Here is a 23,328-nt window from a genome sequence, read left to right as displayed (position 1 = left end):
ATGTGGTGAAATGATATGCTACTGTAATGTGGTTAACAAACCTGAAACTTCTTCACTCCTGTTCAATAATAGGAAACTAAATCAAGACCCTTGTAACATACCAACCAATCAGAATCAAGTATTGTGACAGTGCTTAGTTTCATTTTAAATTCACATATAAATAAACATACAAAAATCGGGCTCGATTTCTGTTAAATATTATTTGAATGTGCGTAAGTTTCTTATTGAAACCATTATGTTCCTTTACATTTCATGTATTTCTGATAATAATTAGACTTTATTATAGGACTATATTTACCATTTTCATACCATGAAATTGGCCACTCTCATTCTATGAAACATAATAACTAAGATATATGGCAGAACATACACTACGATCACTGACAATGACATCCATATATAAAACTTCATTTAGACATTCTGAGTTGTGACTACGACATGTTTATGTTCTATATTGTGTTATCGTGAGAACTCCTTTAGAACTGATGTTTTGATTTATTCTGGACACATTAAAGACATGTCAAGAGCATATTCTTCTCTTTTAACAGCTTAACCAATGGAAACAACAAAAGATAACATGCACATCCACCCACACATCCACACTCTGGGTCTGTGATGATAACAGCAGACTATGCCTCTTCTTCTCCTAGGCAAAAGTCTTTTTTATTGAAGAATCAATATATTGTGCAGTATTGTGACCAATCGCAATTTGTGACCACAGTAACCAAAACATCTACCCTTTCCAGTGATCTCAAGATATTTAACACAACACACAATCGGTGTCCTGAGGTCCAGAGTGCAACAGCTTCATTTCAAACAATCACTTTTATAACAGAAGTATAGATATGCCGTTCAGAAACAGCAGCAGCAAAGATTTGATTTATTTGAACCCCAGAATAAAGATGTAAGAATGGGATATGTATAGTTTAACAGCAGCACACAAGAAATCCTGCAGCACTCTATACTGTAGCTCTGCTCCAAAACCCAGTTTGTTCCTATTTATCTGGCACTAGCACATGTTGCTAAGCTAATGAAGAGATTAGGTTTCTAAACATTTCTAAAGACAAATAAATGTTTATGCGTATTTTGACATTTAAGTACACACATGTATTTTTGCTTATATTTTGACTTTGTCCATTTTCATTTATGAATTTAGCAGGTTTGTCCACCATTATAGATTTAAAGTCCAACTGAAATCAAAATTGACCCTATTTCCTTTGTTAGCGCATATTACTAGTCTTGTGGTGAAAAATGTATCCGTGCAAGTTAATACACAGAAAAAAATTAGTTTGCCGTCGTAATCTATAATCAAAGTCTGAAAAGTTACTTCCGGTCTGGAATGGCGTTCCCTCTCTGATGATGTAGGTTTGACGGCTTGGGTTGGGAAACGCTTAACCACTCCCCTCAAACCGTTAGTCTGTTATGAGCAGAGATGGAGAGGAGGAGCGCTAGAGTAAACCCCTGCCCTCTGTTCAATATTCCTTTTCACTGGGAAATACGTCACAACACTGGAGAAAAGTCGTTTGCAACTTCCGGTTCACGCGGACTTTAAGTTGTTGCAGTGCATGCTGGGATTGCCTTATAAATGCTGTGTAGGCAGGCAGCTCACTATGGTCTGAGCTACTGTAAGGAGACAGTTTGAGCAGAAAATCTCTAATCTCTAATCAACCCATTTAGAGTTAAGTATTAAAGAACATAAAAGGATTAATTCAGGATTTAATTCAGCTATACACTTATGGGAACAGTTTAAAACTAAGATAAATGGTCTTTATAAAAGGCAATATTCATGTATTCTAACCTTATTGCTCTTTTCTTTAGTAGTGCCGGGCTGTAGAGCTTAGCAGAAGCTTCACCGACAAAGCCTGCAAAAAGAAACAAGACAATCTCTTAAAAGCATGTTTCGAAATATATCAAGTCAAGTCACCTTTATTTATATAGCGCTTTATACAACACAAAGCAGCTTTACAGTGACATGTAAACAATGTTTACAATATAGGCTATGTCTGAGATTCTGTAAGTGTTAGCTGGCTTTTACAAGACAATTCACAACATCTATCCAAGAAATAACTCGTATTATACTGACGTAAATAAAATGAAACGTGTGCACACACAAACTAAATTTACCAGCTGAACTTGAATAGTTTTGTGTAATTACATGTACTTTAATGTTGCTTACAGTGAAGTTAAGCAACTCAGGTTTTCATTAGAATCGGGAAAGACACAAATTTATCTTGGACAAACATTTTAATGCCATATTTATCCTGAATGTCTCCACCTGCTGCCAACAACCACACCAATTTCAATAACATTCCATCTTAACTTCATGTTTTGGCCATTTAAAGGGATAGTTCACCCAAAAATGAAAATTGTGTCAACACTTACCCTAAAGTTGTTCAAACCTGTGTGAGTTTCTTTCTTCTGTTGAACACAAAAAAATATATATTTTAAAGAATGTTGGAAATCAACCAGTTGACAGTAGCCATTGACTTCCATAGTGTGGGAAAAAAAATACTATGGAAGTCAATGGCTACCGTCAACTGTCAGGTTACCAACATTCTTCAAAATATCTTCTGTTCAACAGAAGAAAGAAACTCATACAGATTTGGAACAACATAAGGGTGAGTAAATGATGACACTTTTCATTTTAGGGTGAACTATCCCTTTAAACCCGTCGTTTTTTTGTTTTTTTTTACCCCGCTGTACAGTCAACAGCTTGAGTTACTGTGTTTAACATTCTCCAGTGTCGACTGATAAATTTACCCCCTCCAAATGGAGCACCTGGGCTGGGGTGGGAGGGTTCGCTCCAAGAACAAGCTGAGAAGAACAAAGTAAAACGTGGGTGTGAAGACATCCTAATTAGCTTAAATGAAGTCTAGTGGACGAGTTTCCGTCCCAGGGTTGCCAGAGACTCACTTCAGGATGCTGACAGCCACAAATTAGCCGAGTGTGATGAGAAGAACAAGGCATTGTCTAAAAATACTAGATGGGGAGATCAGGGTAAAAAAAAAATAGGCCCTGCTCAGAGGTTCACCCTCCTTCTTAAAACACATGTAGTTCACAGCACAGAAAGACGGACGTCTAGTAAACCACTTTTACACAAGGTTTGTGTGAAGGATTTTATGATCTAATGTGTGGACAGCACAACGGTAATTATCACGTCCTGCCATTAGTACATTTTAACACAGTGTTGACACACAGTCTGGGGTCTTTTTTTTTTCCATGATCAACACATTACGTTCAGGTTTATCCACAGTGTGACAGTTGCAGGCACTACAGAGATGCGAATCTGAAACTTTGGCAGTTGAAACACACAGATTTGGCTTAACAAAACATCTTAGACAGACTGAGACATGCTCCATTTCAACAAGATCTGATTTAAGTTTAGTGGACGACTAACAGGTTTTTTCCAATGGTGAGCTGACGAGCAAGGTGTCAATAGTTCGTATGCTCAACCAAGCTGCATTTATTTGATCAAAAATACAGTAAAATAGATAAAAACAATAATATTGTAAAATATTAAATTTAGAATAACCTTTCTATTTTAATATATTTTTAAATAATCCATTTTAAAGTCATTTATTTGCCATTATAGCCATTACTCCAGTCTTCAGTGTCACTTGATCCTTCAGAAATCATTCTAATATGCTGATTTGCTGCTCAAGAAACATTTATTATTATTATTGTCAGTGCTGAAAACAGTTGAGCTGCTTAATATTTTTGTGGAAACTGTGAAACATTTTGCAGGATTCAGTGATGAATAGAAAGTTCAAAAGAACAGCATTTATTTGATACAGAAATTAATAATGCAACATTGGTTAATATAATTCATTTTTACACAATATTTTAACGTTTGTTTATAGTTTAATGCCGTGCCAGCTACCCCAGCTATATTCATGGTGAGAAATAGATTAAAATAAGTTTTAAAAATTCTACAACTAGATCTGGTAAATAAAAAAATATATAGAAAATGTGCTCATAGAAGACTTCTTTTTATCAGCTGAGGTCAATAACCTCAAAAAGCTAAAATCAGCCAAGCGAATATACATCAGTCTATCCAGAATCATTTACTTTAGAGGTTGGTTGTTTTACCTGCACATGGATATAATGATATATGACTTCATAAGTGAGCTTGCCAATGATCTTGTTCCCTTTGATGAGCAAGTATTAAAAAGGCAAACTCTATCAATTGCACAGACAAGTGTTTAATATTGATTTAAAAACAAATGGTTAATGATACTGTTCTCTGGAGAGCAGATTGACTAATGGCCAATACAATATTTATTATACAAAATAATGATGGCAAATTAATAGTATAGAAAATTAGTGTTGCTGAATTTAATTGAATACTTATTTTACACAATATGTACTCAATTTGCACACAAAAACGCATACTTTCTATTTGAAAATCTCCATTGACAGGGCTATCCGTATTTCTACACTGACTCCAGGCAGAATGACCACTTTGATTCATTTGGCAACAGTCATCAGCTGATGCAGACTATCTCCAAATGGTCAGTTCAGAGCAACCTTTAGCACACCACAAGTATTCGGACTTCATCTGATCAATTAATCAATCTTCATACTCAACAGAACAAGAGTAAAGCAAGAGTCATATACTTCTGTTTCGTACAACTATTAAAATGAATTGTTTTCCAGGATCACACAATGCCAAATTAATTAAAACAAAGCCATCCATTCTTAAATCAGACAACTGTGCGATCCTTTCTGTAACTACAGTATTCAATCAATGACCCGGTAACGATTTTCACTCAAATCCCCATAAATCAGCCTCACCGCTTGGTAACAGTAACCGGGTACAGACAGTTCCACACTTACCTTGACTACACTGTGTGACATGGTTGAGATAGTTCGTAATCCACTGGTTTTGAACATGTTGGAATGAGAAGGAAAGAAGAAAACAGAGGAAGGAGAGGAAAAGGACAGACAGACCTAATCACAGACTCAGGCAGACGAAGAAAGAGCAAGAGAGAGAGAGGGACCGCCACGGATGGACTCAACGTGATGGAAATGCACACAGGCAAAACTGCAGGGCTAAAGCAAACACACGGGAGGGTGGTGTAGAGAGAGAGAGAGAGAGAGAGAGAGAGAGAGAGAGAGAGAGAGAGAGAGAGAGAGAGAGAGAGAGGAGAGAGAGAGAGAGAGAGAGAGAGAGAGAGAGAGAGAGAGAGAGAGAGAGAGAGAGAGAGAGAGAGAGAGAGAGAGAGAGAGAGAGAGAGGGGGGGGGGGGGGGGGCTAGGCAGCTCACAGGCAGTAATCTGATTACAGGCAGAAATTAGCCTGGATGATAAAAGTGGATTGTGGGAGCACGGTAGATTCTTGGACTTATGACATGATCGCTGCTACATTTACACACACTCACACATGCGTCAGCAATCTAGGAGTCACAAATACTCGGTGATGCAAAGACGAAAGTCTTTAATTAGTCAGACCTGTTTTTAACATATTTTAGTCAGAAAAACAAGGCAAATGAATGTGAATCTTTATTAAAATCAAACTGTATTATTAAGAAAATTCTATATTCTTATAATGCACACACTAAAGACTGCTAAATAAGATAAAAGCTATCTTCCATGTAATTTTGATGCTTTTATGCTTATTGCTATGCGACAGGACATTTTGGATAATCTGGATTTTACTTCTGTAGTCAATTTTATCCCTTAAAACTCATTCAAAGATCACCAAAATGACATATTAAAAAAATTATTCATGCCATATGCAAATTAGCCCCGCCTCCACTCACTCACACCAGCTCAGAATACCTGATCCACTCTGTCAACTTTACTGTAGTTAATATGACACATAACGATAATTAATATGATTAGCCTTTGGCTTTACTATATTATCAAACAGCTAATAATGTGTTGCTAACGTTACACAAACCATGTTCCCGTTCGCCATCTCAGAGTCAGAGAGCTGCCTTCTAAAAATCAGCATCCTTAGAAACGCTTTGAACAACTTAGAACGTCAGTGGAGAAAGGCATATAGTTCACATCGTAATATACATTATATAAATAATTCACCCGCTATATTGCTAAATGTACCCGATTTTTCATATCAACAGAGAAATATACCGTGATAACCTGGCTTCTCTTGAGACTCCCCTGCTTTGCAGGATAGTAATCATGATATGCTAAAGCTCACCCGCATGTTGATATGATTGGTTACAACATATTTGTGGCATCAGAAACACCAGCTATTTTAAACCGCATTGAGACTGTCTTTTTTACTGCAGTTTTAAGGAGAAAATACTCTACAATGGTGTTGACTTAAGAATTTGCACATGGTTTGTCTTTAAAAACACCACACAGACATATAAACAACATTAAAAACTTCACCACAGGCGGTCTTTAAGTTTTAGCTGGTTAGCATTAAAAAGTTAGCCCTTTTACTGGTAGATGCTGTAACTACACCATCCAGTATATTACACATATTACTCACATACCTTTTGCTGTATTAACATTGACAATCAATCAATAAAATTGATTGTTAAAGCTGCAGTCCATAACTTTTTTTGAGTTCAAAATTTACAAAAAATATATAATGAGCGAGTACATCATGAATCCATTTTCCAAACTATTTTTTTTTTGTCTCATCCTGAATCACTACGGTACACCTATAATAAGTGTTTATATTCAGACAATTTTAGACCGGTCGGGTCGTACCATTGTGGAGTAACCCAGTACCTGCGTGACTCGTCACATACATAAACAGAGAGAAGTAGCTCCGGCTATAATGTTCTTCCGCAAGATGCATGCAGATCTGTTTATGAACCGCACGAGCCCCAAAAGTTATGGACTGCAGCTTTAATTTTATTGACAAACTATTATGATTATACTTGCCTAGTTGCTAAACAGGTGTTTGACAACATTACTGCCAGTGTTGTTATTTTTTAACTGAAACTAAAACTAATAAAAAAAAATATTTTAGCAGTTAAAATAAAGCTGAAATAAAATATAAATATCAGAAGAAAAATGTAATATAAATATTAGAAGAACAACGTACATTTAAAACACAATAACTGCATCATAATTATGTGAACTTCTTTGTCTGCACTTTCATGCATAAAGTTAACTCTTGTCACATCGCCAAAGTGTCTGTCAATCAAACCGCCTCAAAACTCTCACTGAAAAGTACTGTTGATTGCTTTGTTGCTGCAAATCACTGTTAGCATGAGACAAAGAGAGCGTGAGACCAACCAGACAGAATGAAAGTGCAATAGGCCCACACAGGTATATGCCAACACAACCTAATAAAACACTACAACTTTAGTGTGACATTGTCATAGTGTGCACTAGAGGGAGCACCAAGAGCCAAAGGTCCTGTGAGGTTCAGTAAACCAGTGTTTCTCAACTCCAGTCCTTGGGATCCATGCACCTAGCAGAATGTTTAATACTTCTCACTAATCAGCTTCTTAGGATGTTGTATAGTGAGACATCTAAAACATTATGAGAAGTGGGTCCCGAGGACTGGATTTGAGAAATACTGCACTAAACAACGTGTAAAACTCAGTCATGACATGAGAAGGGGCATAAGAACTAGCTGCCTGAAACACAGCTGCTTTTACTGGCACATTTAAAAGTATTTCTATTGTACGCCACAGTTCAATGGACATTATGTAAAACAAGACAGCACACAGAAACTTGACAATGTTTCAGTCCTTATTTAGAGTTATTTCATACATCAGATTGATGGTTATCATGCTATCCGATTACACTACAAACAGGTACAACTTAATACAAATAAATAAAATAATATGGGTTTTTAATTAAGTATAAAAATGTATAATCACATTTTGAGCTCTAAAATATCATAGCCATAGCCAAAAAAAATTTGACTGCTACATTTTTAAGAAAACCCAGTCTAGCCAGAGCGTCATAATACTGGCACATGCAAACATGTCCATCTCTTGTCATCTCCAAGTCATCTTACTGGTCCACTCAAGCACTGCTGCCCTTAATAAGGCAATGTGTGACGTGATTGGCTGAGAGACCTCAAGGAGGAGTGGCTAACTTATGTTTATCCGGCTCTGCTGTGCATGTGCTCTTCACCACACTCATCTATCATATTCCTTTCACTCCTGGAAGTCATACCTCTACTTTTCCTTCTCCCTTGGCCAATTCTAGGATACAAATAAACAAAACTGTACAATAAACACAATGTATACAAGATTTATATGAAGTTATGATGATCAAGTAGTTGACGTTAAGAAGGAGATATCTAATTTACCTGCCCTGACTGCAGAATTAGAAAGTACATTTGAGACCTAAAAACACAAACACAAATAACTAGACTCGATGCTTCCAGTGAGCCAAGGAGTTATGACTGAGTCTATTCTGGTCATCTAGACTAGAGGTTAGTAGCTGGTTACGCAGGACTATGAGTGTGGGTTGCGTAATAGGTCAATAACACAGTATATCTGGACAAAACTTCTAATGTGAGATGATGAAACAATAAATGTAATATGCATATCCGATATTGTGATATTGTATAGAGTGTAATAGTAGGATAAAAGTCTCATTCATTTTCTGCATAGATAACCAGATTTTGAACAATAACGCACAAGTCAGTCACCATACACTCTCAATCAAACTAGTAATGTGTTTCACTACCATTCAAAAGTATGGGGTCAGTGTGTATTTTTAGAAATTAATACTTTTTATTCAGCAAGGGTGCATTAAATCAATCAAAAGCAACAGTAAAGAGATTCATAATGCTACCAAAGATTTCTATTTCAAATAAATGCTGTTATTTTGTTTCTATTCAAAGAATCCTACATTTTTTTAATAAGTTTCCATATAGATATTACGCAACAACTGTTTTCAACATTGATAATAAGAAATGTGTCATGAGCAGCAAATCAGCATATAAGAATGATTTCTGAAGGATCATGTGACTGAAGACTTATGTGTTATGATGCTGAAATTCAGCATTGCATCACAGAAATTGCATTTAAAATATATTAAAGAAAACATTGATTTTAAACAGTAATATTTCACACCATTACTGCTTTTCTGTATTTCAATCACTGAATCAATATAATTCAATATAATCAAACAATAATTATATCAACAGATTCATATTGAACTGCATTTGAGACATTATTGTGTTATTTACAATACATCTGATTTTCATATACTACTTTGCTGAATGTATATACTGTAGGAAAAATAAAAGACAGCTGAAAATCTGAACTGTGAGTGTTTGATCCTGTTGTGTAGTCTAAGACATCAAAATAAAAACAGGATTCAAAACTGAGACTGATTTCACACATTCATCACTCAAGGAACTGCTAGTGCCATTGCCAAGCAACAATCTTGTGTTTACATGAGACAAAGTTGAACGATGGGCCACATCAAAGCATTGTGGGAAGAACAGACATCACACAAAAACAACAAAGTTCAGTCTAAATGCCCTGACCTAAGTTAGAGATTACTAAACGCTCCATGCTCAAACATAGATGCCCACTGCTGTTATTCACTTGACATTATTGACATGAGCCCCTGTAATCGCTGTAAAGCTGTGTGCTGTGCAGGTATGCAATATAACAAGTACAAATTTAAGTATACAGACTCACGTGACTAATATTATCATAAAGCAATAGACCCTGTATGGGAATACGATAGACATCAGTAGAAACAGTCAAATCACTTCTGGAATCTTATAAAAACTCCCTTACTTACATTTAACCTGCAGTCCCAGCACAGCTCGGAGGAGGAGTTCGCTCAGACTACATTCTGTAGTCGTTCTGGTCTCCATCTTCTGCCTTTATTAGGACACAGAGAGCTTTTCTGGCAGGATGAGGTTTGTTTAAATTACTGCTGAACTACAGACTGCACTGTGAGAACAACCATTCGAACATACTTTACAGACATGAGTCAGGTGTGGATCTCTAACTGCCTCAAAACACTAGAGGCTGGATTTCCAGACAAAGATAAAGCTCTGGATTGAAAGTGATTTTCTATTGGGATCCTGAGTCTGGACCGTCTCAATATGTCTCATTGTTCTGTCTCGTATCTAAACATCTATCCTCAAAAGGACTTGTCTTTTCCTTCCCTTATTCTCATCCTCCTACTTTGAACAGTCCTTGCACTGTTTTTGTAATAGAATACTCACAGTATGTATTTTGTATACAGAATATATATATATGCACAGAATATCTGGAGGACCTACTATGCCAAAATGTGATATATAGAACCAGCGAGCAATGCGTGATGCAATACTGTATCCCACAATGCAATGTGCTTGATTTGAACTTTCAGTGTTGCAAATAAATCACCTGAAATACATCAAATAAAAAATAAAAAAATAAATCTTGACTCATTTTGCTGGATTGCCAAAAGACATTTTAACACAAAACTAGAAAGAAAAGGAAAATAATCACATTTCAAAGCATATGCCACTTGCTGAATTAATCATACAATACAAAAAAAAAATTAACACATTAATTAAAATATTAATCTCAAAATAAAAGTCTAATAAAAAAATATTATAACTGCATGCCATTCACTGAATTAATCACACAATATATTAACTGTAGTATAGCGTAATTGATAATATATATATATATATATATATATATATATATATATATATATATATATGTGTGTGTGTGTGTGTGTGTGTGTGTGTGTGTGTGTGTGTGTGTGTGTGTGTGTGTGTGTGTGTGTGTGTGTGTGTGTGTGTGTGTGTGTGTGTGTGTGTGTGTGTGTGTGTGTGTGTGTGTGTGTGTGTGTGTGTGTGTGTGTGTGTGTGTGTGTGTGTGTGTGTGTGTGTGTGTGTGTGTGTGTGTGTGTGTGTGTGTATATACACAGTGTGTATATATATATATATATATATATATATATATATATATATATATATAAAAATCTCTATCATTCATTGCATTTCCATACCTCAGTGCACCTGCTCACGCAGATATCACACGTCATCAGTGCGTTTTTATGAGGCTATGCAGAGTTGTAGACAGACGTCAGTCACTGAGCACCATAAACAAACAGCAGCCGCATTTTACAGCTTCTCCTGAACCAAAACAACGAGCTTATGCTGATTTCATGCCATGTTGTAACTGTAATGTTCTACCCAGAGCTGTTCATATCCTCAGACTCAGATTTATGCGTTTCAATGTCAACACTATCAATGCCGAAATGAATCTGCAGCAGTCAGGTGGTACAAGAAAGAGCTCTGTAAGTTGTTTACATTTATTATTATTATTATGTGCTTTGAGACATGAGGTAATATAACACTGTCTGTCGTCTCGTGATGCTTTGCAGACTCTGCTCTGGCTGTACGCGCTCATTAGATTAGATTAGATTAGATTCAACTTTATTGTCATTACACAAGTACAGGTACAAGGCAACGAAATGCAGTTTAGGTCTAACCAGAAGTGCAATAGCAGCAAGTGCAGGATATACAGTGGTTCATAAGTGCAGAACATGGATATGTACTGAATAAATATAGAGTTGAATACTATTATAAACAAAAATTTACAGATAGATTGTCCTATGAATATAATATACAGATAACTATTACTGTGAACAGAATTTACAGCTAGATATGTACTGAATATAATAATATACAGATGGCTATTACTATAAACAGAATGTTTACAGATAGATATGTACTGAATATAATATACAGATGGCTGTTACTATAAACATAATTTTACAGATAGATATGTACTATGAATATATATACAGATGGCTGTTACTATAAACAGAATGTGAGCATAATATACAGATGGATATTACTATAAACAGAATTTTACAAATAGATATATGTATAAGTTAGGCTAATGAGCAGTATAACAATGGATTTAAAGTAGTGCAAATAAAGTTTGGACAGAAGCTATCCGAGTGAGTGCAGTGGAAAGTAATTGCATATTACAGTTAGGGTACGATATTGCAATGTATATATAACAGTCGGTACTGTAAATAAACAGTCGGCAGTGCAAATGAGCATATTCCAGTCAAGGTAGTAGTGCAAGATGCATATGTAAACAGTTGTTACTGTAATAACAGTCAGCAGTGCAAATGAACATTATAGTATTGCAAATAACAAAATGGAGGCAGGTGTGAGGAGGGAGAGGAGAGTCAATCAGTATATGAGGGGAGTGGGATCAATGAGGGTTAGAGTTTAATAAAGAGACAGCTCTGGGGAAAAAACTGTTCTTTAGTCTGCTGGTCCTGGTCCGGAGGCACCTGAAACGCCTGCCGGAAGGCAGGAGAGAAAACAGTCTGTGGGCTGGGTGAGAGGAGTCCTTAAGGATGCTGCGAGCTCGATGCAGACAGCGTTTCCTCTGGATGTGCTCGATGGCAGGTAGTGGAGTCCCAGTGATGCGCTGGGCGGTTTTCACCACCCGCTGCAGTGCCTTGCGCTCTGCAACAGAACAGCTCCCATACCACACTGTAGCACAGTTGGTCAGGATGCTTTCTATTGCACAGCGATAGAAGTTCACCAGGATAGTGGAGGAAAGCTGATTCTTCCTCAGTGTCCTCAGGAAGAAGAGGCGCTGGTGAGCCTTCTTGACCAGGCTGGAGGTGTTGGTTGTCCAGGTCATGTCCGCCGAGATGTGGGTCCCCAGGAACTTGAAACTGGAGACACGCTCAACAGCCATTCCATTGATGTGGATGGTGTCGTGTGTGCCTCTTGACACTTTCCTGAAGTCCACGATGAGCTCCTTCGTTTTGGTGGTGTTGAGGAGCTGGTTATTTTCGGTGCACCATGTGGCCAGGTGCTTGATCTCCTCCCTATAGGCAGTCTCATCGTTGTTGCTGATGAGACCAATCACCGTAGTGTCGTCCGCAAACTTGACGATGGAATTAGATCCGTACACAGGCTTGCAGTCGGAGGTGAAGAGGGAGTAGAGGAACGGGCTTAGCACACAGCCCTGTGGTACACCAGTGTTGAGTGTGATGGATGTGGAGCAGTTGGAGCCTGATCGAACATTCTGGGGTCTGTTGGTCAAGAAGTCCAAAATCCAGTTGCACATGGAGGTGTTGAAGCCCAGGTCTCCAAGTTTGGCTATTAACTTAGTTGGGATGACAGTGTTGAATGCTGAGCTGAAGTCAACAAACAGCATGCGTGCATAAGTGTTCTTATTGTCCAGATGTGTGAGCACAGAGTGCAGTGCCATGGAGACTGCATCCTCTGTGCTCCTATTGCTACGGTAGGCAAACTGGTGTGAGTCCAATGTGGATGGTAGAGAGTCTTTTAGGTGTGCCAGGACCAGCCGCTCAAAGCACTTCATTACGATGGGTGTGAGTGCTACAGGGCGGTAGTCATTAAGGCACTTCGGGCTGGAGTGTTTTGGCACTGGCACAATGGAAGTGCATTTAAAGCATGTTGGTACAGTTGCTTGGGCAAGAGACAGGTTGAAAATGTCTGTAAAAACCCCAGCGAGCTGCTCCGCACATGCCCTGAGTACGCGTCCAGGGATGTTGTCTGGTCCAGCAGCCTTGTGCGCGCTGATCCTGCTCAGTGCATTGCAGACATCTGTGGAGGAGAGTGTGATCGGTGGGTGGTCAGCTGAGGATTTGAGCTTGGTGGCAGTTTCTCTGTTGTCTCTTTCAAAGCGAGCATAAAAGTCATTTAGCTCGTTCAGGAAGTTGACATCAGTGGCTGCGGGGGTGGAGTGAGAGGGTTTGTAGTCACTGATGGCCTGAATGCCCTGCCACATGCGCCGAGGGTCAGCGTTGGAAAAGTGTCCCTCTATCTTAAGCTTGTAGCAGTGCTTGGCCTCTTTGATGCCCCTTTTCAGATTTGCTCTGGATGTGCTATAGGCTTGTGCATCTCCTGATCTGAAGGCAGTATTGCGTGTCTTCAATAGGAGTCGCACTTCCCTGTTCATCCATGGCTTCTGATTTGGGTATGTGGTGATCTGCTTCTGGGTTGTAACACTGTCAATGGTGGTATTAATGTAATCCAGTACAGAGGAGGTGTAGCAGTCAATGTCCGTGTGAGAGCCACTGGTGGCTTGAGAAGCAAACATACTCCAGTCTGTGTGTAGAAACCTTTCCTGGAGTGAGAAATCTGCCCCCGCAGGCCACACCTTGATGGTCTTCACTGATGGCTTCACGCGATTGATCAGAGGTGCATATTTGGGGGTGAGGAACAAAGAAAGGTGATCTGACTGTCCCAAGTGGGGGAGGGGTGTCGCGACGTAAGCTTCAGCCATGTTTGTGTAAACATGGTCTAAGGTTTTGTTTCCTCTGGTGTGACAGGAAACATGCTGGTGAAATTTCGGTAGCACTGACTTTAAGTTTGAATGATTAAAATCACCCGCAACAATAAACGCAGCTTCCGGGTGAACGGTCTGTTGTTTACTGATGGCTGCGTGAAGTTCTTTCATAGCAAACTTGGCATCAGCATCCGGGGGAATATAGGCTGCAGTTATAATAGTGGAAGTGAACTCCCGCGGTAGATAAAACGGTCTACATTTAACCATGAGAAACTCAAGGTTAGCTGAACAATGTCTCCCAACAATAGCAGAGTTTGTGCACCAAGCTTTGTTAATGTAAATGCACAATCCACCACCTCTGGTCTTACCGGAGCCATGTAATGTTCTATCCGCCCGGAATGTATGGCGTCCCGCTAGCTCAATAGCGTTGTCCGGTATTCCGCTGTTTAACCATGTTTCCGTGAAAATTAGAACATTACAGTTCAAAAGTCTCTTGCTGTATGTGATGTTGAGTCGAATCTCCTCCATTTTGTTCAACAGCGACCGTACATTGGCAAGGAAAATGCTGGGTAAAGAGAGCCGGTGTGGTGTTAGCTTTAGCTTAGCTCTTAGTCCTCCGCGCTTCCCCCGCCTTTGTTTACGATCTCGCCGGCGCCTGCGAGCACTTCCGCCCGGCCGGGCAGAGTGCATAGCCTCGGGTGATCTGGCGATCTCAGGAAGGAGTCGAAGGTTGTCCATAAAACTGTCGGAAATTCGCAAACCAATATCCAAAAGCTCACCTTGGGTGTACGATGTTAAGGCACAACTGTTCTGGACGAACAGACCCGAAATGAGCAAGAAAAATACTGCTAAATTACAGAATCTGGAGAGACCGCGAGCCTCGCGATGTACTCGCGCCGCCATCTTGGATCTTCATGTGTTTTGGAGGAGGTGTGGCTTTGGAGACTATGGCCGTTTCTCAATATGCGTTCTTGTCTGTACTTGTGTTCTTGTGAAACGTCATCAGTCGCTGCCCAAGTACTGTCCCAATACACAAGTTTGCATTTTGGCAAGAACGGTTAAAAATCCCGGAAGTGTTCTTGACGCGCCCATTTTACCGAGGATGCATCGGTTGGTAACTTGTGTGAACTTGACGGCAGAAATATCCCAGCATTCATTTCGGCATTCGAGGAAGGAGAGGCAGGTCAATACAGTAAGTCGTTTTTCTACAATTTCGTACGCTATTTCATCACTAAATTCACTTCTGAGAACATTTGATGCGAGAAATCAACTGTGTAGATTTCAAATATTGGCATTTTTACGAAAATGTATGGTGAATCGAAAATGTGCTCAAACGTTTTTCGGAAGTGAGAATCTCCATAAGCGTTGCTTTATTGTTATGAATATACATTACATTGTAGTGTAGAGTTGTAGAGTAATCACTTGAGCTGAGGGTAGGCTAGGGCGATAAAGCCTGGCTGTTATCGTAAATAATTCTCGTTATGTTTGGGTACTGTAGACGGCGTCTGTGCGGGGGTATTATTGCGCAATACCAGCAAGAACACATCGTCTCAAACTGTCAGCAGCGTTCTGTGTGCTCATTACCTTGTGAGTTCATTCTTCCAAGAACAACTAGCAAGAGCGTTCTCCCCAAGAACACAAGTCCGTTCTTTGCATTCTTGGTTTTGAGAAACACCCTATCTGAAGGGAGGGTGGGATCTAATCCTTTCAAAGCTAGCTTTAATTACTAGCCTCTCTGAAATTGCCTACCCTACCTTTAATCATACAATACATTAATTGTAGAAAAGTTATTTAAAAGATTATAAGTGGATGCCAATCACTGAATAAATCATACAATAACATTAACTGTAGTATAATGTAATTAAAATAGTTTTTTTAATCAGATATAAATCTAAAAATTACATAAAAGCACAATAGTCGTATTTAAATGATTACAAATGGACACCATTCACTGAATTAATAATACAATATATTATGGGTAAGAAATAAATGAATTTCAACATAAAGAAGGCTAAATACAAAGGAGTCTTATTTAAAAGATTATAACGGGATTAATTATACAATATTAACTGTAGAAGGGTAAAACAAATCTCAGAATTAAAAATGCAAAGTTTAAAAGATTACATGTGTATGTATAAAGGGAAAACTCTAAAACTAAGCAGTAAACCGTATACTGTGTAGTATGTAGTATGCAGTACACTAGTATTCCATTTCAAACACAGCACACATCATTCTCTCTGAGGTTTACAAATGTCGAGGACTCACATTCTCTGCTCTTATAAGGTTGTGAAGAGTCTGAATCAGTCTCAGGCCTCATCACCCCATGAAATTTATTCAAGAGCTGCTCTTGGCTCAGTTTTGGGAAATAGCTGATCTTGCATCAACAGCCGCTCTAAACAGGAAGTAACGGTAAAGATCTACACAAGGAATTAATTCTAAACAGTTCATTTGCACTGTTACTCAAAACCTATGCTCCTTCATTCCTCTTCTGCGTTATAAACTCCTCCATTCTTCAATCTCTCTTGTAATCCAAAAACAACTACAGACAAGAACTCATAAACATTCAAAGCATTGTCAAACACAGCTGACGAATAGCAGGAAAGTGCCATCTGAAGTCTGTAATGATCAATGAAGTTGGCCAAAGTTTCAATCTGAACCAAGAGATTTGGCTGGTTAGCATGGCCAGTTTTCCCCTGCTGGCAGATGCCATAACTACACCATCTTTCTCCATTGATTGTCATTCAAAAGTGAGAGTTTAATTTTAACATTTACTGTCAGGATATTATTATCCTACTGCCCTATAACATCTCTAACCTCATCCGCCATACTAGCAACAAATTCAACTTCTATTTGGAGAGATGTCAGATGTTTCGGAAAGATGTTTCTCAACCCGTAGCAGGGAAAGAGCCACAGCTGAACCTCAAAGGACAAAGACAGACTGCAGTGAGCTGCAAACAATACCAGTGGGAGTGGGAGATTTATGGATGAATTCTATTCAGACTCTGTAGCAGTTAAATCAAATGGTGACACATTGCAGAGCTAATGTGATAAGGAAGGCACATGAACATGCGCGCGCACACACACAGAGGAGCAAAGCATGGCTTTTTGCAAAACAAATAGTTACAGAGTGCAGAACAGAATTTAAAATCTTTATGACCACATAACAGGAATTAGATTTTTTTAGTTACAACTTTTGCACACTGTCACTATAATATTATTGTTAAAGTTGTCATGAAACGGAAGTTGCGATAGTCTTTTCTTTCCTATTGTGATGTACAGTTCAATGTTACAAAAGCTTTAGATTTCAGATAAATGCTGTTCTTTTGAACTTTCTATTCATCAAAGAATTTTGAAAAAAAATTGTACACAACTGTTTTTAACATTGATAATAATAATTAATGTTTCTTGAGCATCAAATCATCATATCAGAATGATTTCTGAAGGATCATTGTGACACAGAAGACTGGAGTAATGATGCTGAAAATTCAGCTTTGATCACAGGAATAAATTACACTTTACTGAAAACAGCTGTTTTAAATTGGAATAATATTTCACAATATTACTGTTTTTGTTTGTATTTTTAATCAAATAAATGCAGAATAGAAGAATGAGGCATTTATATAGCGCTTTCATATGTACTACTGTACACCCAAAGCGCTTTACAATCATATCAGGGGATCTCTCCTCAACCACCACCGGTGCAGCCTTGGTGAGCAGAAGATACTTCTTTTAAAAACATAAAAAATCTTACTGACCCCAAACTTTTGAACGGTAGTGTATATCCTATTGAAGCAGTTTCTCAAACGAGAAAAAATGTAGGGCGGGACTTGATGTTGTCCATAGGGAATTGATTGGACGGTTGTGGTTTCCTATTGGTCGATCTCATGTGAGTGACAGGTTGTCTCACCCTCACGCCAGTAAACGTGTCATCAGAGAAGAGACGATTTGTTGCTGCAAGAGGGAGGGGATGTTATTTTGATAAAAGATTACTATGGCATGAATTTAAAATAATGATGTGCACGGATAAATCATATATAACACTGCAGTATTCCATAAAAAAAAAAAAAAAAAAAAATGTATGGTGATACAGTCTGGTCTGGTTAAAGTCTTGTTCATTCTCCAGCATCAGTTTTGCATGCATCAGAAGGACAGCAATCACTGATCTAAAGAAAACACCTTAAATGAACAGCAAATCTTTTCTGAAGAGGAATATCTGCAAAAAATATCCAGCCTTACAGGTTTTACATTTCACTTCTGATTGAGCCTTATCTTGACATATAAAATCCAGAAAAGCCACACAACATTTATGGCACCAGATCTCCATCCATTCGGATTAATAGATAAAAATCCTATCGCAATGCATATCACAAAACCTGATGATAAGAACATGGTCTTAAGTAAATTCTGTAGTAATTTATATATAAATAAAATATAACAATTCTATAAAAATGTAGGTTTGAGGGCAGTATTTTTTTTATTTTATTTTTTAGAAATTAATACTTTTATTCAGCAAGGTGGCAGTAAAGAATTTTACAGGGTTACAAGAAATATAAAGGTCACCACAAGCAATTTTCAATGTCAATAATAATAAGAAATGTTTCTTGAGCAGCAAATCAGCATATTAGAATGATTCAGCTGAAAATTCAGCTTTAACATCACAGAAAAGTTATTTTTAATAGTAATAATATTTCACAATATTACTGCTTTTACTGTTTTTGATTAAATAAATGCAGCCTTGATGAGCATACGAGACTTTCTTAAACATTTTAAAAAAAAAATCTAACCAACCTCAAACTTTTAAAAAGTAGTGTATATTGTGCAACCCTATAATTAAATAATGAATTAATCTAGCAGTTAAATATATATATTATCCTAAACATCATCCATCATCCATCCTCAAATATATATATATATATTTAATCTCTGCTTTAAAAAAGATATAGATAGACAATTACAAGAACTCTGAGACAAAGAAAAAGAAAACAGAGGGGTTAAGTGTTGACACTAAGTGTTGATATCTGACTGTTTGTTTTGACAGAAAGGGCAGGTGCAACTATAATTCAACAGCTGCAATACCACAGTCTGGCTCCAGGCCTCATAGACTCTCTCACACACACACACACACACACACACACACACACACACACACACACACACACAGCCATGTATATGAACTGCTTAGTGCCCTTTCCAGCCTCATAACCACAGTGACTGTGCAGACCACCAATTGCATACAATTACCCAACTGGTACTCATTTATGCCCGGTACACATTGTACGATTTTGGGCTGTCCCAGACAAAAGATGACCAATTGTGGCAATTTCTGTGGTCGTGGCGCCTAAACGGTGGACCTACGTCGTACAGTGAGAGAGGTTGAAAGACGGCCGTGTCACGTTCTTACAACCAAAGATAGCCTGAGATAATTTTCTGACAGTGTCACTTCAGAGCTCAACTAGTTTGCTAGTTTCCCAGAATTGCAAACCATATTCAGAAACGGCTTGACCAAGACCACATAATGGCTCTCCTTGACAAAGCACAAGCAGAACAAATTTGTGCAAATCATTTGTAAAACCGCTCTTACATAAATTGTTGTGACAGTTTTTCAGTGGTTTTGCACAAAAGCATCTGCTAAATGAATAAATGTGTAAATGCACATAAGATTGTTTTTACGAGCAATTTACACAGAAATCTAGTCATGTTTCATAAATGAAGCCCAGTGATCCTAATGTTCCCAAATAAACTCCCACACCTGTGCATTAACTGTAACAATAATCTCCAAAAGTTAGATCCATAAAAATGACTTCTCTCTCATCACTCTTAGTTGAATAATTCATGAGTAACCTTTGGACAAATCATTTATATGGTTAATGCATTGGCATTACACCAAGTATTTTGAGAACTGGATACATTTGCTTGAGTATAAAATAAATGTTACCTGACAGAAAAACTTTATTTTTACCATGCAGAACTACTTTGAAATGCCAAAACATGGGACTAAAATATGCACATTTTGATAGATTAAGGGACTAAGACATTTTACCCCATTCTCTTATCGTTTTAATCTTAACGTTTTACTATATCCGTTTATAAATTTACACAGATTTCCCCCTCCCCTTAAAGCTGCAGTAAGCAATTTTTGAGAAACACTGTTGATATTTGAAATCAACCCAAACAAACACACCCCTCCCTTCATTGCTCCGCCCCCAGATGCAAGAGTGGATTTCCCTTTATCATAGGTGAAGTGAAGCAATATAATGCTTCGCAAAATATAAAGTGAAGATGACAAATGAACGACAAGGAAGAACAAAAAATGAACATCCAGTACACAAGAGTATATACTGTACAAGCAAGTGCTGGTTGTTAGTCGCGAGCAGGTCCAGATAAACAATGGCACTCAAAACTGTCCTGTTACTATGCAAACATTACAACAACAGCATATCTTGGTTCTGTGAAAGAGCAAAACCAATGTTACACACATGTGGAGCAGAAATAACGCAACCTCTGCGTCCGGTTTCAGGCCTTCACGCTTCGGAATCTCCAGCACTGGAAAGCTTTTCTAATATTAACGCAGGTCCGAAAGCTCTTGCCGGATCATAACCCTTCTTTTGATATTCCTCTGAGCTTTTCTCTTTTGTAATGTCTCTCAGCCATCTCTCCTTCTACAGTCTTTCTTTAAATCTCCCTCTTGCTCACTCTCTCTCCTGCCATATCATGAGTGGACACGCCCCCTACTGCTGATTGGCTACAAGTGTCTATCTCTTAATGCACCTTTAATATAGGAAGCAAGATACAAGTTTGAATGCTAATATAACAAAGATTTATAGATGGAACAATCACTTAAATGCTAAAAACATTTTAAATACTGTCCATTAAGGTTTAAAAGTTTGGGGTCAGTATGAGTTTTTTAAAATACTTTTATTTAGTAATAATGAGGCATTAAGATCAAAAGTCAAGTCACCTTCATTTATATAGTGCTTTTTACAATACAGATTTTTTCAAAGCAGCTTTACAGTGATAATAGATGATAGGGCACTTACACGACACCGTCATGTTTTCAACTGAAAACAGAAAACGTTTAACGCGTTCTGGCTGTTCATTTACACGATAATGGTGTTTTGGTGGCCTGAGAACACAAACTTTCTAGTAGGTTTCAAAGTGCAAGTTTTTGAAAACGAGTTTTGAAAGCGATGCCGTTATCATCTCCGTGTAAACGTCAAAAACGTGAATCTGTGAAAACGGTGATGCACATGCGTATTACATGTTTAGTTTATAGGCACAGTTACAGTCAAGATATTTATAATTTTTCTATTTCAAATACATGCTGTTCTTTTGAACTTTCTGTTCATCAAGGAAACCTGAAATAACTGTATCATCAGAGCTTTGCCATCAGAGAAATAAATTACATTTATAATAATTTAAAATAGAAAACAGTTACTACTATTCTTACTATATTTTTTATCAAATAAATTCAGCTTTGGTGAACATTGAGACTTAAAAAATAAATAAAAAAACGAATCCAATTTTTTTTTTTGACATTTCATTAAACCGCATTGCCCAACACTGAATGGCTCTAGACCTGAGCATGCTCTTTTTCTTAAGGTAGGAGTTCATCTTCAGGGCAGGGTACTGTTTCAGTCACTGAGGTTATGGAGTTCTAGCCGGTCTCATTTCATAAGGTCTGCTGGATCAATCTTTATTCCTCTCGGACAGTAGCATGTGATATGAGTCACAGATCATGATGCATGTATCTGAGCCCAAAATATTGCAGAACCTTCAGTCTAAATAATCTGAGAAAGAGGGAATCTATGCAGTGCATTTTATATAACTCCAAATTCACATACAAGCAGAAATAATCAGTCATTAACGCCTGACCTCAATGACAACATAATGAAAATACTTTTAAAGCAAGTGCTTGTTAGTGAACATAAGCACCCACAGGAGCAGGTGATTTTCTTGATGCGGTTGCATGCTCCTCCAGACATCGCAAACATAAACACACATGGGATGCCAGGCTTAGATATACCGGCATATGTTGGCACAGTCCTCAGACACACTCCGGTTACAACCCCGCAGTTAACAGCTGATTCTAGATGAGCTTCAGACGACTTAAGGGCACAGCGAGTCCTAACCTTCACGTTTATGATCAAAACAACAGTGCAAAGATCTCAATGTATCATGTCAAGTAAAATATCTATTCAACGTCCCAACCCTTCAGTTTTACAAATGAACATCAATGCAAATCAAATAACAAACCTGTTAACTACGATTATTTTGAAGGAAACGTTCTTAAGAAAATCTGAATGTTTCCTGTCCATGTAAAACTTGCTGCCACAATGCTCAAGTGTTGTTGGTGGTTGCTAGGGTGTTCTGGGAGGTTGCTAAGACATTACTAGGTGGTTGCTAGGTGGGTACTTAGTAAAAAGCCACCCCCGAATCTCTAGTTCCTAGATATAGATTGGCTCTCTCTAAAACCTGAAGAAACAGGAAAATTTTTGTGTTTTATGGCTTATAAGTTAAATAAATAAAAACAGAAATAATAAAACTACACTTAATAAACAAATGAATAAATAATCAAGTAATTAAATACACAAATAAGTAAATAAACAGATGGACGAACGGAAAGACAGATTGAACATTGAAGAAAGGACAAACATTTTTGAATTCATTATTTCAACTGCTCCATCAAACATTCTCTTTATTCCACTAACTACCAAAGCACACGCTCAGGATTGTGGGATATCATAGACAACGAGAGTAACATCAATTCTGCCTTCCAAAGCCAACCAGATGATGGAATATCTTACTAGACAAGATTCAGATGTGCATAGATGCATCTCTATCTCCGTATACTCTGGTTTTACACATAGCCAATAAAAGTTCCTGGATGCTTTTAATCCCAATTCCACTGCCACCAGTTCCAAAGCAAGGTCAGAGCGCATTTGTTCTTAAAACAAACACCAAATCAGAACGTTATTTGGTAAAGAAATTATGCAGCACCATCAGCAACAGAACATTCAACAGTTGTAGAAGATTCTGTCAAAATATACCTGTTGAGCTGTAAGAGGACGGACGCAGACGAGAATCACTGACACATGCTTCCCAACCTGTCCATTGTCCAGCAGGGAGCGGAT

The 23,328-nt window shown here is 37.9% G+C and overlaps 1 protein-coding gene across 1 annotated transcript in view; it reads right to left on the bottom strand.

Moving 5' to 3' along the window:
- svilb (supervillin b) overlaps positions 1–23,328 on the bottom strand; it is a 70,198-nt gene extending 46,870 nt beyond the window's left edge. Inside the window, exons 1-2 of the mRNA XM_084412181.1 lie at positions 23,245–23,328; positions 1,799–1,862 (exon numbers count right to left, since the gene is read on the bottom strand). The gene's annotated coding sequence lies outside the window, so the exon portion shown is untranslated. The remainder of the gene's footprint in view (positions 1–1,798; positions 1,863–23,244) is intronic.

The sequence above is a fragment of the Rutilus rutilus genome (assembly GCF_951802725.1).
Source record: "Rutilus rutilus genome assembly, chromosome: 6".
Lineage (NCBI taxonomy): Eukaryota > Metazoa > Chordata > Actinopteri > Cypriniformes > Leuciscidae > Rutilus > Rutilus rutilus.
This window is presented reverse-complemented; position numbering and strand designations above follow the sequence as displayed.